Source organism: Mus caroli, unplaced genomic scaffold, assembly GCF_978045245.1.
Source record: "Mus caroli unplaced genomic scaffold, Mus_caroli_1 scaffold_3, whole genome shotgun sequence".
NCBI classification, from domain to species: domain Eukaryota; kingdom Metazoa; phylum Chordata; class Mammalia; order Rodentia; family Muridae; genus Mus; species Mus caroli.
The window spans coordinates 135,292,104-135,307,312 of record NW_028227258.1 but is presented as its reverse complement, the minus strand read 5'-3'; the positions used below and the strand labels follow the sequence as shown (position 1 = coordinate 135,307,312).

At 43.8% G+C, this 15,209-nt stretch overlaps 1 protein-coding gene across 2 annotated transcripts in view; it reads left to right on the top strand.

Moving 5' to 3' along the window:
• Positions 1-15,209, top strand: part of Spata16 (spermatogenesis associated 16) — a 344,381-nt gene that overhangs the window by 262,086 nt on the left and 67,086 nt on the right. The gene's annotated exons all lie outside the window — the stretch shown is intronic.

Below are 15,209 nucleotides of genomic sequence, written 5' to 3'. Positions count from 1 at the left end.
TAGCAGCACCATGTAAGAAGCAGCCACCATCAAAGACTGCTCCCCACTCTAAGATATCTAGGCACACCTCTCAAATGTGCAGGTAACTCAGTTCCTTGCTAGTGCCGTGTCTGTTTCTCAAGTACCAGACTGCCATAGTCTACACAGTAGAACCCAGTGACCATTTCTAGACATGTAGAGCCCATCTTAGCTGGCATAGAAGCAGTGTGGTAAACACGTGTACAGGTTTCTTCCAACTAACCCAGCCACTTTATATCCAATCCATTGTCTGACACTGTCTCTAGGGAGACAGGCATGGCTGTCTAGTCAGCATATACAGAATTGATAACAAACCAAAGTAAGGATACCACCAAAGCCCAGCTTGGTGAACTGATGGGTTTTATTGAGGTTACTTCCATGAATATGGGAAGTGTCTAACTTACAGGAACAAAAATGACTAAGACAGCTGTATCACCAAATCCCATCCCAGGATGGGTGACAGATTATGAAAGCTGGAAACCTATGGGCCACTGCCCAACCTGCAGGCAACACAACAGGTGGTTAGAGAAGTGTCCTTTGTGTGTGGCTTGCTTGTTCTGAGTCTTCTTTCAGACAATTCTACTGGTCTCTGTTTCTTTCAGGCAGTTTAATTTGTCTGAGAGTGACTATCAACAGTCCTTACAGTTTATATACAGTTAGAAGACAGGGACCCAGTGAGTCTGTTCAGTTTCAGGAACTTCCTGAAGCCATTTAGAATTATCTACTCTCTTTCAATATGCTGTATCTTAAGAAGTTTACCTGCAAAATGGAAGGTGCTTATCCCAGAGGAAACTGTCACCCTATACCCAGAAAGACTTAACTCCCAATCAAGGTAAAAAATAGTTCTGCTTCTTCACATTTAACTTCAAGGATTTTGTTTGGAAGTCAGTCTTGTACAAAAATGAAATTTTCATGTTGGAGAATTCCCTTTGTAAGCTCATTTTCTAGAAACACATATTCAGCATACAAGTTCAATGTATTTCTTCTTAACTACTTGGCTCAGAGTTAAGCCTTCTGAGCATGAGTGTTTATTGAGGACCTTGTGGGTCATCACTTTAGTTCCAGTTAAGTAGAGCCCCAACCAGCCCAATATATCCTTTCTTGTGTGTGTGTGTGTGTGTGTGGTGGGAGGGTGATATGGTATGTGTGTGTGGTGATGGTGTATGTGTCTTTGTGTAGAGGTTATGTATGTGATGTGTGAATATATGTGTGTGGGGGGGGTGTTATGGGGTGTGGGGATGTATGTGGTGTGTGGAGGGAGGGTGGGGCTGGTATGTGTCGTGTGTGTGTCTTGGTGAAGGGGGTATGTATATGATATGTGAATATATGTGGGGGGTTATAGGGTACTGGGGTGTATGTGGTGTGTGGAGGGAGGGTGGGGCTGGTGTGTGTGTGTAGTGTGTGTGTCTTGGTGTAGGGGGTATGTGTATGATGTGTGAATATATGTGGGGCGAGTTATGGGATGTGTGTATGTGTGTGTGTGTGTGTGTGCTGTGACACGCTTGTGTGAACTTGTCACTTCTCAGGCACCATCCTCCTTGGTTTTGTTTCTGTTTTGAGACAGGAACAATACTCGGCCAGCCCCGGTTTTCTTCTGTCTGAGCTCCCTCAGCCCTTGGGTTACAAGATCACAGCACCACACTCAGTCTTTCTACTTAGGCTCTGGATATCGAACTCAGATCCTCAAGCTACATAGCAAGGACTCCCCTGGCTGAGCCATATTTAACCAGCCCTATTAGTTTTAGTTTTCTTAATATTTTTATGGCATATCATATAGACAGACAGACAGACAAACATGCAGACATTTTAAAATGCACATGTCTGCTGGGTATAGCAACTCACAGCTGTAATTCTGGTACCCTTAGCCCTTGTACCCCGTAGTGAGTTGCAAGCCAACAATCAAAAAGAAAAGGAAAAAATGTTTTGTTTTTTAAGAATGTGTTTTTTTAAAAAAGAAACGTAGCTGGGCATAGTGGCGCACACCTTTGATCCCAGCACTTGGGAGGCAGAGGCAAGCGAATTTCTGAGTTCGAGGCCAGCCTGGTCTACGGAGTGAGTTCCAGGACAGCCAGGGCTATACAGAGAAACCCTGTCTTGAAAAACCAAAAAAAAAAAAAAAAAAAAGAAAGAAAGAAAGAAAGAAAGAAAGAAAGAAAGAAAGAAAGAAAGAAATGTAGCAGCTTAAGCACTATGAAAAGAGATGGAACTGCAGACTCCAGGGTGGAGAGCAGCCTGTTGTAAGTGGCCCCAGAACCTGGGTCCACAGTGAGGTCCCAGCCTGAGCTGCCACTGAGGGCCAGGTCTGGGTCCTTGGCTACACAGTGTCAGGGATCATTGTCATGTTGAGAATGTGGGGACATCCCTGGTCAAGGCAATTGCTGGAAATCATGTGAACATACCAGCAACAGCTCTTGGTAGAGTGGGTCCTGTGCCTTTCCCAGGCAGCACAGTGGAGCTGGCCCTGGTGGCATGAGTGTGGGAGAGCAGATCCTGGCAGCTTCCCACTGGACCATGAGAGCTGGTGGGCTAGTCCTGTCGTCACCAGCTGCAGCACTAGGGAGAGGGGGCTCTGCACTTGGCCTGGGCAACACAGTGGAGATCCTGCCACCTACAAATGGAGCACTGGTTGGCCTAGCCAGAGAAATGTCGGCACGCTTGCCCTGATGGTGCACATAAGGGAGAGCCAGCATGTTGACCAGCTCAGCTCCCATCCATGCCCAGATCCAGGGATCGAAGTTGGCCCACCTCAAAAGTCTACATCATCTGAGAATGACTGGGATTCATGAAAGGGCCAGTCCTGCTGATCTAAAGCTGTGGGATTTCCATCTGACACAGGGCAACAGCAGGATAACCAGGAGCAGTTCCAGTGAGGATCCAATATTGATGGTGTCACAGAAGCCAGAGACCTCAAAGCAGACCAAAGACTCATTGCAATTGAAGATGTGTGGACAGAGGGATGTACTGTGGGACACACTGTGATATACTATAGCTTCTATGATGAGATCGTTTTCTATGCTGTGTGTGTGTATGTGTGTGTGTGTGTGTGTGTGTGTGTGTGTGTGTGTGTGTGTGTGTTATTTTGGGTGGGAGGTTGCAAGAGCAAAATGGCAGATATAAGGGGACAGGAAGATGAACAGAACTGGGGTGCATGATGTAAAACTCACAAAGAATAAATAAAGCATTTGTGAAAATGAAAAAGAAAAAAAAAAAAAACACAGGTGGCTGTGGTGGCACATGCCTTTAATCCTATCACTGAAGGCAGGCAGATCTCTGGGTTTGCGACCAGCCTGGTCCACAGAGTGAATTCCAGGACAGCCAGGACTACATAGAGAGATCCTGACTCAAAAAGACAAACCAACAACCACCAACAACAAAAACCCTATTACTTAGTTATTATTCAGTAAACATCAAGTCAAGAAACAAAATATTTCCAGCTCCATAGACCCTCCCCCTCCACTGCTGCCCCTTGCGCAGTTCCAAACCACATCCTTCCTGCCCATGACCAAGATAATCCCTGCCCTAACTTTTAGAATCCTTTCTTCCAGCTTTGGTTTGAGTGTACATGTGCTAGAAGCATGGTCCCCAGTGTAGAACTGGGAAGGTGGTAGAACATTGGAGATGTGGGTCTTAAAAGAAAATGCTTAAGTCATGAGGCACCATTAGAAGGGTTTAGGCTCGTGTCTTTGGAGTGGGGAAGTCCCACAGAACACCAGGAGCCAGGTTGCTGAGGCTAAGTCCAGCACTTCCCCTGAGCCCCAAACCCCACAACATTCCCTGCGTTCCCATCCACTAGCAGGATCTCACACACCATCCCACGGCTCGGGAGGAGACATGCCCCAGATGCACATGTCCAAGCTGCAACTTTCCCACCTCAGACCTGTGAGCCACTGTAACTCTCATTTCCTTATAAAGTCCCAGCTTCAGGGGTTGTGCTATAACAACACGAAAATGAGCTGAAATACCCCCTTCCTTCCCTAAACCGTGTCATCATATACGTATTCACTGGTAAGCCCTGACTTTAATCTGCCACTGTGGAACATTATACACCTGAAGTCACAGAAGGAATACCCTGGCTGGCTGGCTTCCTTTGTGCAACAACATTTTTTTTTAAAGATTTATTTATTTTTATTATATGTAAGTACACTGTAGCTGTCTTCAGACACTCCAGAAGAGGGAGTCAGATCTCGTTACGGATGGTTGTGAGCTACCATGTGGTTGCTGGGATTTGAACTCCTGACCTTCGGAAGAGCAGTCGGGTGCTCTTACCCACTGAGCCATCTCACCAGCCCGTGCAACAACATTTTCATGAAATCCATCCATTCACGTCAAAAGCACTGCTTGCCTCGTTTTCACCACTCTCCCAGGTCACCTGAAGAGCTCAGGATCAAAGTGCACCTTCCTGCTGATCCAGTACACTGTGCCTCAGAGCCACGGGGCAGGAGACATAGACATCATGTGCCTCGGAGCCACAGGGCAGGAGAGAGAGACATCATCCTAATTTTCAAAGAGAAGTACCAACAAAGTTATCCCAGTCGGCATTACTGTTCTTGTTCTCAGACATCTCACCGTGACATACTAGTCTAGTTTTAGTTTTAGTGCTTGCTTGCATTACACATACCACGTGATCGATGTTCTTCTCCTGGACATTGTTTGTGTGTGAGTTTGTCCTGGACGTGTACTCTGCTTAGGTCTCCTGCCCTGTATTCTAAAAGTGACAGCACTTTATCAGCTTGTCACCCTTCTTCTATATGCCACCCCTGTGACAGGAAAGTGGGAATGCTGGGGAGGAGGTTGGAGTACAGAACCATCAGGATGTCTTCTTTTACTTCTCGTCCACCCGTTACAAAGGCTAAACTGTCTTAATTGCTGTAGTTTCTGTGATGTCTTGATGCCCGCCACTGGACTTATCTGCTTTCCTCTTCAAAGCTGTCAGATTATCATCCTTGGCCTCTCACATTTATTTCCAAATAAAATACCAACCATAACCTCTTCTGATTATTGTTTTTAAAACTGTTGGGGGCTGAGAAGATGGCTGTGCAGTTCAGAGCACTGACTTCTACAGCGGAGTCGGGTTTGGTTCCCAGCACCAAACATGGTGGTCCTGACTGTCTGCCACTCTAGTTTCAGAGGACCCAGTGCCCTCTTCTGGCCTCCACAGGCACCAGGCAGGCACATGATACACATAAAATAAGTAAATACACATTTCAAGAAAAACCTACTGGATACCTATATATATAAATTTAGGAAAACTGGTATCTTTATCATTTCAAATCTTGCAATTCGTGAATTTAAGTGTTTATAAACTTCCTTCAATTTTAATAGACATCTTGATTTTCCTTCCAATTTTTTGTTCCAGAGATTCCAGCATATTTATCTTTTAATTTTCAATAACACATAGTAATTGTACATATATGAAATGGAGAGTGGCATGTGTATACCATGTATAACTATCAGAGCATGCCCATGGTATGCCTACAGCTGCTAACATTTCTTTGTGCTTGGAACATTCAAAATCCTGAGGAAAAAAATATGCAGTGAGTTATTGTTGCTGTTTTGCTGTTGTGCGTTGAAAGGTATCTCCAGCAGTTTTCAACTTCTCCACCTGAAACTCTATATGGATTAAGCAACAGCTCCTCCTGTTGATATAACATCTGCCATATCTGTCCCCTCTGTCTCTGTGAATGTGACTTCTCTAAGGTACCGTGTGGAATCAAGGGATCTTTTATCCATTTGTACCCAGCTTATTTCACATCACCTGACCTCACATGATGTCTCTAAGATTCACTCATGTTGTCACACACCAGAGGCCACTTTCCTTTTGTGCATGACTTCACTGGAGAGGTATATATATATATATATATATATATATATATATATATATATATACTGCACTTCCTTTGCCTATTCACTTGTCATCTTAGCATGAGTTCTCCCCACCTCTTGGTTATGATGCATAATGTCGTGATGAGTATGAGCCTATGACTGTCTATTTAAGCATCTTCTTCCAATACTTGGAGAACATATGTAGAAGTGAAGTGTCAGGAGCACCATGTCACTTTCCATCATAGTCACCAGCTTTATGTCACTACTGGGATCAATAGTGACACCGTCAAGATGTGCTCAATTTTGTTATTTGTACTTGATATGAGAATTAACAATCCCCACTGTGAGGGGATACTCTCACCAGAAATTGAATTTGACATAGTTGTGTGCATTTTACACGTCAACTCTAGTATTATAAAGATGCTGAATTATTTATAGGTGGACTGATCTTATAATCCTGTATAAGGACTCTTTCAGATGCTAAAAATCAGGGCACATAACTGCAACATGTGTGCTTTCAGAGGGCAAACAGGGGTGCAGAATAGGTGAATGCACAGGATTGAAATGTCTGCTTCAAACACAACTTGACCCAACAGCTCCATATCTCTGTAGCTGGTTCCATGGTCAACTTTATTCTGAAACTGCACCTTGTATTCTACTCGGCATCCTCTGCCTCAAGTACCAGGTCCTAGACAGCAGTGGCATACTGTTCAAGTATGTTCTGTGATGTGAAATTGCACCATGCAAAGGAACATGCGTAGCTCATTCACAAACTGCAGTGTGTGCATGCAGCTAAACAAGTAACTGTTCAGTCAACACCGTGTAATGCATTGACTGACTTAAGTTCACTGAGTCCCACTCTTAAAACTCCTTTAATGCCTGCATTATAGGAGCAGAAGCACGTGGTCACTCTGCATTTCAGGCTACCTAAGGCTACATGCTGAGACCCTGCATCAAAAGAACATCTTAAAAATCTTTTAACTTCTGTCTATGCATGTGTGTCTGTGTGTGTGTGTGTGTGTGTGTGTATGCCTGTGCAAGTGTGTGCTTGAGAGTGCCCAGAAGACGGTTCAGGTCCCTTGAAACTGGAAAGCAGTTGTGAGCTTTCTAATGTGTGTGCTGGCTGAGAACTAAGATCTGGTCCTCTGCAGAACAGGCAAGTTCTCTTAACTGTCCAAGTCCAGCCCTGGGGCTCACTTTCAGAGTAGGAGAGTCACTGAGCAAGTTTTTCAAAGGTTTTGGTTTCAGTTTTTAAAGAAAGAAGAAGAGAAGGGAGGGAGGGAGGGAGGGAGGGAGGGAGGGAGGGAGGGAGGGAGGGAGGGAGGGAGGGAGAGAGGGAGGAGCAAAAACATGCCAGCTCCTCAACCAAGCAATGGTCTTGCCAACCCTTAAACAGTGCAGTTGGCATGGTGCTGCTGTCCCTGTTCTGATCTGGTCAAAGTGAAGGGAAGAGCTGTGTCCTTTTAACTCTTACAGTGCCTCAGGTTTAAGCGACTTCAATGTAATGAATCCCAAGTGGGTTTGACTCACTTCAATGTAATGAATCCCAAAGACCCAACACAGCTGACTAAAAAAAAGTTTGCAACCAACAAAGATTCTGAGCAAAATAGAAATGAAATGTATATAAAATTCCTGTGGGGTTACTTATCTTTCTAAATTTTATACAGGCTATGAAAGGAAACTTAAATACACCAAATTGGTCTCAGAGAAGTAGACCAGAGCCTGAAGTGAAAATGAGGATTCTTGGGAATGGAAGCCAAGTTTTTCCTCTTGCATGTGTAACTCTGTAATTATAATGGCCCAAGGGAAAATACAATTTATTATGCAACAATCCATTATTCATATGGCTGGTTCACACATCAAATGCAAAAGTCAAAGTATACCATCTATGTGGGGTGTTTGCTTGCTTGGGGTTTGGGGAGACTGGGTCTCCCTAAAGAACCCAGCCTTGCCTCAAATTTGCAGTCTACCTGCCCAGCCTCCAGAATGCAGGGGCTAGAGACACACACACCCAGATCATCTGTGTCTTTAGAAGGAGAAAACTTTGTATTATTTATGAGGGAGGGCAATGAAGACAACTTAGCTGAAAAGTTGCTGCCTCTTGCTACTTTCTTGCTGATGTGAGTTTGTGGAAAAGTTCCAAGCTAGAAGCATTGGCATTCAAAAGAGGACAAGGTAAACTCAGAACCAACCAGGCAAGTGGTAATGACGAAGTGTCGGCCTTCTCGAGCACGGCAGAACCTAAACTCTGAAGCTGATCAGTAAAAAGGAGTCATATAAAACTCAAAGGACCCCATCTATCGCTGAACAATTGGGACCTTTAGAAATGAGATTTTTTTCTCTAACCCAAAATGTCAGAACATTTTGTTATGGACAAAGGGCAGGGAGATGACAGACTCCAGAAAGCAGAGGAAGGAAGGAAGCGTGGAGAAGTGTAAGGATGAGATGCAGATGGAAGTGCATGCTCCTCACCGAGATTATAAATCCCTATGATTTTTTTTTATTGCTTTTAAACAGTGAGGCAAGGACTGTTAAGATGAATCAGCAGGTAAAGACACTTGCCACCAAGACTGATGAGCTGCGTCCTGTCCCTGGAATAGAACTCACAAGTAGAGAAAGAAAACTAACTCCTGTGTGTGTGTGTGTGTGTGTGTGTGTGTGTGTGTGCGTGTGAGTGCTGCACACACACACACGCAGAAATAAATAAACATGTAATTTTAAAGGAAAAAGATTGTTGAAGGGTTCCCTCATGGTCTGTCAGTCATAGTTATGACCAGGTGTCAAAGAGAACACGCTGATGATAGGTACTCATAGTTCATACTTAACTGTCAGAGAGTTCACATTTCTTTTTACTGGTACTCAACAAATACAACTATCCCTGACATATAGATGAGTGAGTCTGTTATCCCATAATCAATATTTCACGTTTCTGTTGATGCTTTCCTTGTTGTCAGGTCTTCTCACAGCACCGTCTTTTGTGACCAGATGCCCATAAGGGTTGAAAATTCCCTGAAGAGCAAGCAGTGTCTGGGGTTCAGCCTCAGTTGTGGTTTGAACAACACTATCTCCCCGAGGTGTTGGCGCCATTTGCAGAGATTGCAAAACCTTTACAAGATGGAATCTTGCAGGAGGAACTATGACATTGAAGCAGACTTTGTCGTTCAACAGCCTTGTCCTCCCCCAGCCCTCTCCTGTGTGGGACAAAATATGATCACATGGGTTCCTGACCCCAGGCAGAGAGTCTTGTGTTCCTGCCACCCAACCTCCCCCCCCCCCATAATGGACTGTCTGTTTCTGGAACTGTAAAGCTGAAGAAACCCATTCCTCCTCTGAGTTACTTTTGCAGTAGATTCTGTCCCAGCAACAGTAAAGTAATTAATACAGTCTGGCTGCGAAACCATTGTCTCGACCCAATCCAAGCCTCTACGCTGACTCCTGGGTCTGACCAGTGGGTAGCCCTTTGTAAGATTAAACTATGACCCATCTGAGCTTGAGTTAAAATGCAAGTCAGTCTTATTCTTCCCTACAGTTAGTGACAGAAAATACGTCATATCTCAGACGCAGCAGACATTTCTCATTTGCATCACTTAAACTTTGGAATTGGGGGGGGGGTTCTAGATTCTATGTGGCACCCACGAGTTCCTTAGGGTATGAATATGACCTGAAAATATGGGTGTCCTTGTCATTAGGATCTATTGGTGAGTTAAAAAGCATCCTTACAGAACAGCAGAGCACCTGAAGTTTAAGAGGGTGGATCTTGTCCTGAGAGTCTGGAGGAGACACCATCAGGGAAGCCTTCCAGACAAAGTGAGACAAGTTAGATCCAACTGAAAAATGGAAAGTGGAGAGAAAGTCTATGGAGATGTTCAGAAGCAGGGTAGACACAGGCTGGTGTGAAATACAGAGACCTGCCCAAGTGGTGGCAGATTGATACCAAAAATAAAAACATGAAACCCAGAAAGAAATTATGAAATGATACATACTAGCTTGCATGCTTGCTTGAAGTTGTTAGGAGACTGGGTCTTCCAACATCACCCTCAAAGCTGCAGTCTGTCAGTGCATGACTCCAGAGCACAGGAGCCTGAGCAGGCACCACAGCATCCAGCTCATCCATGTGTTTAAAGTAGAAACATTTCCATCATTTCTGAGACATGCAATAATGAATGGTAACTTAGCTGGGAGTCTTGAATGACTGAGAAGGAAGCCCTGAAACTCCTAAGGGAGGAACTGCATCTGCATGCAACAGTGCCACTGTGATCCAAATTTCACCAGAGGAAAAATCTGAGCAGAATGACAGCTGAGGTGGGGTGTGGCCAGCACATTCCATTATGAAGGAAATGTCATACACTTCAGGGACTCAAGAAAAAGAAAGTCACAGCCAGGTGTGGTGGAGCATGCCTTTAATCCCAGCACCCGGGAGGCAGAGGCAGGTGGATTTCTGAGTTCGAGGCCAGCCTGGTCTACAGAGTGAGTTCCAGGACAGCCAGGGCTACACAGAGAAACCCTGTCTCGGAAAAAAAAAAAAAAAAAAAGAAAGAAAAAGGAAGGAAGGAAGGAAGGAAGGAAGGAAGGAAGGAAGGAAGGAAGGAAGAAAAGGAAAGTCACCAATGGCCTAGATTGAATTCTAAGCCAGAAAAAAATTATTGAACAGTGGTCATCCTCATCACACAGGAAAGCATCAGGGAGACAGGAAACCATGAAGAGAAAGAAGTCAGCTCTGGTAACAAATTTGCACCATTTGAGGTAACTTTTTGAAATGGGCAGATAGCAATGTCCTGGCAGGCACTAGAAAATGTGTGTTAAAATGTGAAATGTATAAGATGCGGCTGTAACACTCACCATCCATATTTTAGTTAGAATGAACAGGAAAATCTACAGACTAGCAAAATCCACCAAGGGTATGTACATGAAGAGAATGTCACTGAGCCACAGTGAACTTTGGGGATCTCCAGAGAAGGAAGAATTGGTATTTGTGTCTTAGTCTCCTAGTTTGGTTCCAACCACTATGATAAGCACGTGACAGGCAACTTAGGGAAGAAAGGGGTTTATCTGGCTGACATGTCACAGTCTGTTATTGAAGGTAGCCAAGACAGAAACCCAAGGCAGAAACTGGATGACACGGAGATGATGGAGGAAGACTGCTCACAAAACTGATCTCATGGCTTACTCAGCCTGTTTTCTTATACAGCCCAGGACCACCTGGCTAGGAGTCCCACCATGTGCAATGCTCTGAGCCATCCCACATCAACAACCAATCAGGAAAATGGCCTGTAGACCAGCTTACAGATCAGCCTGATGGAGGTGTTTTCTCAGCTGAGGTTCCCTCTTCTCAGTTGATTCTAGCTTGTATCAAGTCAATAAAGAATACTAACCATCACGCTTTCTTTTTCTGTTGCTATGTTAAGTACCCTGACAAAGCAGCTTAAGGAGAAAGGGTTTAGTCTAGCTCACACTTCAGGAACAGGAAGTTGGGGGAGTAGGAGCTTAAAGCAGCTGATCACATGACATGCACATCCAGGAAGCAGAGAACAATGAATACATCTAGTGCTGCTCTGTTCCTTTATGTACTTATACAGGCCAGGATCCCAGCCAGGAAATGGTGATCCCCACAGCAGGCTGACCATCTCATCCAAGTACACAAAATAATCCCCCACAGGCAACCCCAGGCTCACCTGTCTGCCGGGGGCTTCTAGACTCTTTCAAGTCAACAACTGGCACTAACCATCACAGTAGGTTAAACCACAAAGGAGAAACAGACAAAAACACCGGAAACATGATTTTAAAACGAAAGCAGCAGAAAAGGAGTGTTCAGAGAGCTTCACTATATTCAACAGCTGATTCCTCATACACTATACTTCAAGTTAATGAACAGCTATTTAAACCTCTTCCACTAAGCATTAGCTATCTTTCATCTGGTAGGAAAAAAAGAATTGAAAGGTGTGATTTTGTAAGAAATGTAACCTTCATGGTCGTAGATAGTATTTTTTTTTTTAAGAATCTACTTTCCTAGTGGTCAAACTTAAAGCCATGTCATACCTGCAAACTGAATGTTAATAATAAACTTCATCTCCAGTGGTGACAAACTGTAAAAAGATGCACTAAGCATACCTCTCCCTAACAAGTGTTCTTAGCATGATAGAAGCAAAAAGAACATTTTCTTAAATCTGTTCTACCAAAGGACCATATAATCTGATTAACTTTCTTGCTCATCAGAAGCAGAAGAATTTCAAACACAGAAGCTTATGCACAAAGTTGAGGGAATTTTGCACTCTAATTAATGTTGTATGAGCTTCAACATTCGGGAAGTGTGTTGTCCATGTGGAGTCATAGCCGACCTGGCAGGCTAGGTCTTCACAGACTGCAGCGGAAGGGTAAGCACAAGGGAGAACCATCATGCACAATCCTTTCTCAAGTTAACAGTACGTGTCACAGCTCTAATCACAATTTCACATTTTACCTGGAAGTTACTAATTAATCAATTACAGGACCTAAAAGAGCTGAAACACACTTACATGTTGTCAGTTTGTTGTGAAGTTGGCTCTGGGGCACTAACGTTAATTTTTCTAGACTATCTAATCACGTCCCATAGTAACACTGGTCTCTTATTTAACAAATATTCCAACCAAGGAAGACCTCCAGGTCTCCCTGTTTCTGTTTATCAGGTTATCATATGTCTACCTTGTTTGGGCAATAACCTAAGCAAAACACTTCTGCAGTTTCCTATGCACAAAACCCAGTTGTCACCATTGCCATGAGATGTGGTGGCTCTATTCCCCACACACTCAAGTGGGAGAGTGCCATCCTGGTGGCATGTGATGTCTGTGACTCTCTGCCATGAGTATTTAGAGTATTTTTTACTTGTATGTGCATTTGTTTGGGGGTGGTAGACATGCCCATGCAGGTAGAATGGCTGGCCATCAAGCCCAAGGATCTGCCTCTCTCTGACCACCCAGCACTGGGATTGTAAGCACATGCTACATGGCTTTTATTTATTTGTTTATTCATTCATTCAGTCAGTCAGTCAGTCAATCATTTATTTAATATGGATGCTGAAACTTGAACTCTCTGATTCTCCTGCTTCCATGGCAAACACTTAACCAACTGAGCCCTCATCTATAATCCCTTGAAGATCCAGTTTCAGAATCTGCAAGGTTAGCTGAAAGACATGCCTTATCTCCCAGGTGTGTTGAGCAACAGGAGAATAAAGCATGTGACATGGAAAAATGAGGTAAATGCCAGTCCTCATTAAGACTCCAATCATCCACCTAAGAAAGATGAAAACATGCTAACATGCTCAGTATGTCTTTGTTCTGAGTTTGAGTTCTGTGGTGTTTAGTTCATGAAAGAATCAGAGTATATTAAACTATGTATTACATATGCTGAATAGATTGCCAATCTCTTACTGCAGTTTTCACATACTATAATTTGGGAAGTGGGACTCCATGGAGAGGCTCTGCTCAGCTACCACATGTGAACATAGAAGGGTTCCAGGGAGGAGAAAGTACGATCCATGTTCAAGTTTCCAAAGCTTTAGGCATCAGAACCCAGTGTGATGTGGCACTCATAATCCCAACAGTGCCTGGGCTGAGGCAGGAGGATTATGAGTTCCAAGTTGGTATTGACTCCATAGGAGAACCTGCCCAAGTAATAAGTGACTTCTCAGCAAACATTCCGCTGAGCAAGAGCCTGGGGACCGGGGAGGGCTACAACGTGCAGCTGAGATGCACCATGCCTATCATCTATTAGAAACATATTACCAGTGAAGGCATAAAACTGGGACTGAACCATCTGATTCTATGTTAAAGACCAATCTTTAACAAAACCGTAACTCTGTGACCGTAGGGATTGGCACCATTCCTCTTCCCAGCAGGACTCTGCAGGGAGCTTACTCAGCCTTCCTGCTCATCCATCGCCAATTGAGAAACCTTTTTATAATAGAGCAAAGATGAATGGGCAAATCTGGCCCAGGATGACCTTCGTTCCCCCAAAAGTATCACAGGATCACCCAATCTGGCACCACGCGCAGTGGCCAGTCTCCATGGTGGGCCATCTGCGGGCATGAGATCTTGGTGCCCCTTCCAAGTTGCTTTCCTTGGCTAGTTAGATCCCAGAAAAGTCCCTCCACTACCTGATTCCTAAGGGTGGGAGGTGACAATATTGTCACCCATAAAGACAATGTACATAAAACACCTAGAAAACGCTGCTGAGATGTCAGCCTCGGCTAACAGCCACTCTAACAGTGGGTCTTAGCAGCCATAAAGAACTAAGTTTCTTAGATTACTTCCAAGTCTAATTGCTACAGTCAATGCCACAGTCATTTCTAAGTTTTCCTCACGTAACTGTGGTTTAAGTTAGCATCTAAAGCAATGTGTTTTCACATATTCCTTCCTCTTTTTGTTATTTGTGCTTATTTTATTTATCGTTCCCTATCTCCTCTCTCCCATCCTACCCTTCGCTCCCTCGGGCAAGCTCATACCTTGTTCTTTGTTTTTCTCTCCTGCTGAATCTTGTCTTGTCCTGGTATCCCAGTTTGCTAGACCTCCTCCTCCTCACTAACTGACCTCCTCCCAAGTTTATGGCACATGTACTCCATAATCCTTTCTTCCCCCCAACTTAAGATCTCTTCTTCACCTTTGATGGACTTCTCTCTAGTCTCATGACACACACACACACACACACACATCTGAATTCCACATCTGAGAGAAGCCTTTATTTACCATAATAATTTTAATTTTCCTTATAAATGAATAAAATTCCATTGTGTATACACACCACATTTTCTTTATCAGTTCATCTGTTGATAGACATCACGGTAGGTTCTACTTGTTAGCTACTATAAATAGTGTAGCAGTAAGCATGGATGTGCGAGGACCAATACACACCATGGTGTGTTGATGGTTTTAGCATTTTTAGAAATCCCCATGCCATTTTCCATCATGATTGTGACAATTTACATCTCACTAGCATTGAATAAGTATTCCTCTTCCCCCACGTCCTTGCCAGCATTTGTTGCTGCTCTTTTCTTAATGGTGGTCATTATGACTTGGTTAAGATAGCAATGTCTCAAACAGTTTTAATTCACATTTCTTCTCCAAAGGCATATTAATACTGTCTGATGGGTACTCAAGAAAGAGCTTTCCATTTCTCAGGGCTGACTCTACACTTATTTGCTCTGCTTTGTAAAAATCTTATCATCTCATGCCATTGCATTGGTCAAGTTGAGGGTTCTGTCCTGTGTGATTGGAGTCCTCCAAAGACAGTTCTTAATAGTGTCTATTCTTGAAGTGTTTCTCCTGTTCTCCGAGTTCCAAGTCTCTCTCTCTCTCTCTCTCTCTCTCTCTCTCTCTCTCTCTCTCTCTCTCTCTCTC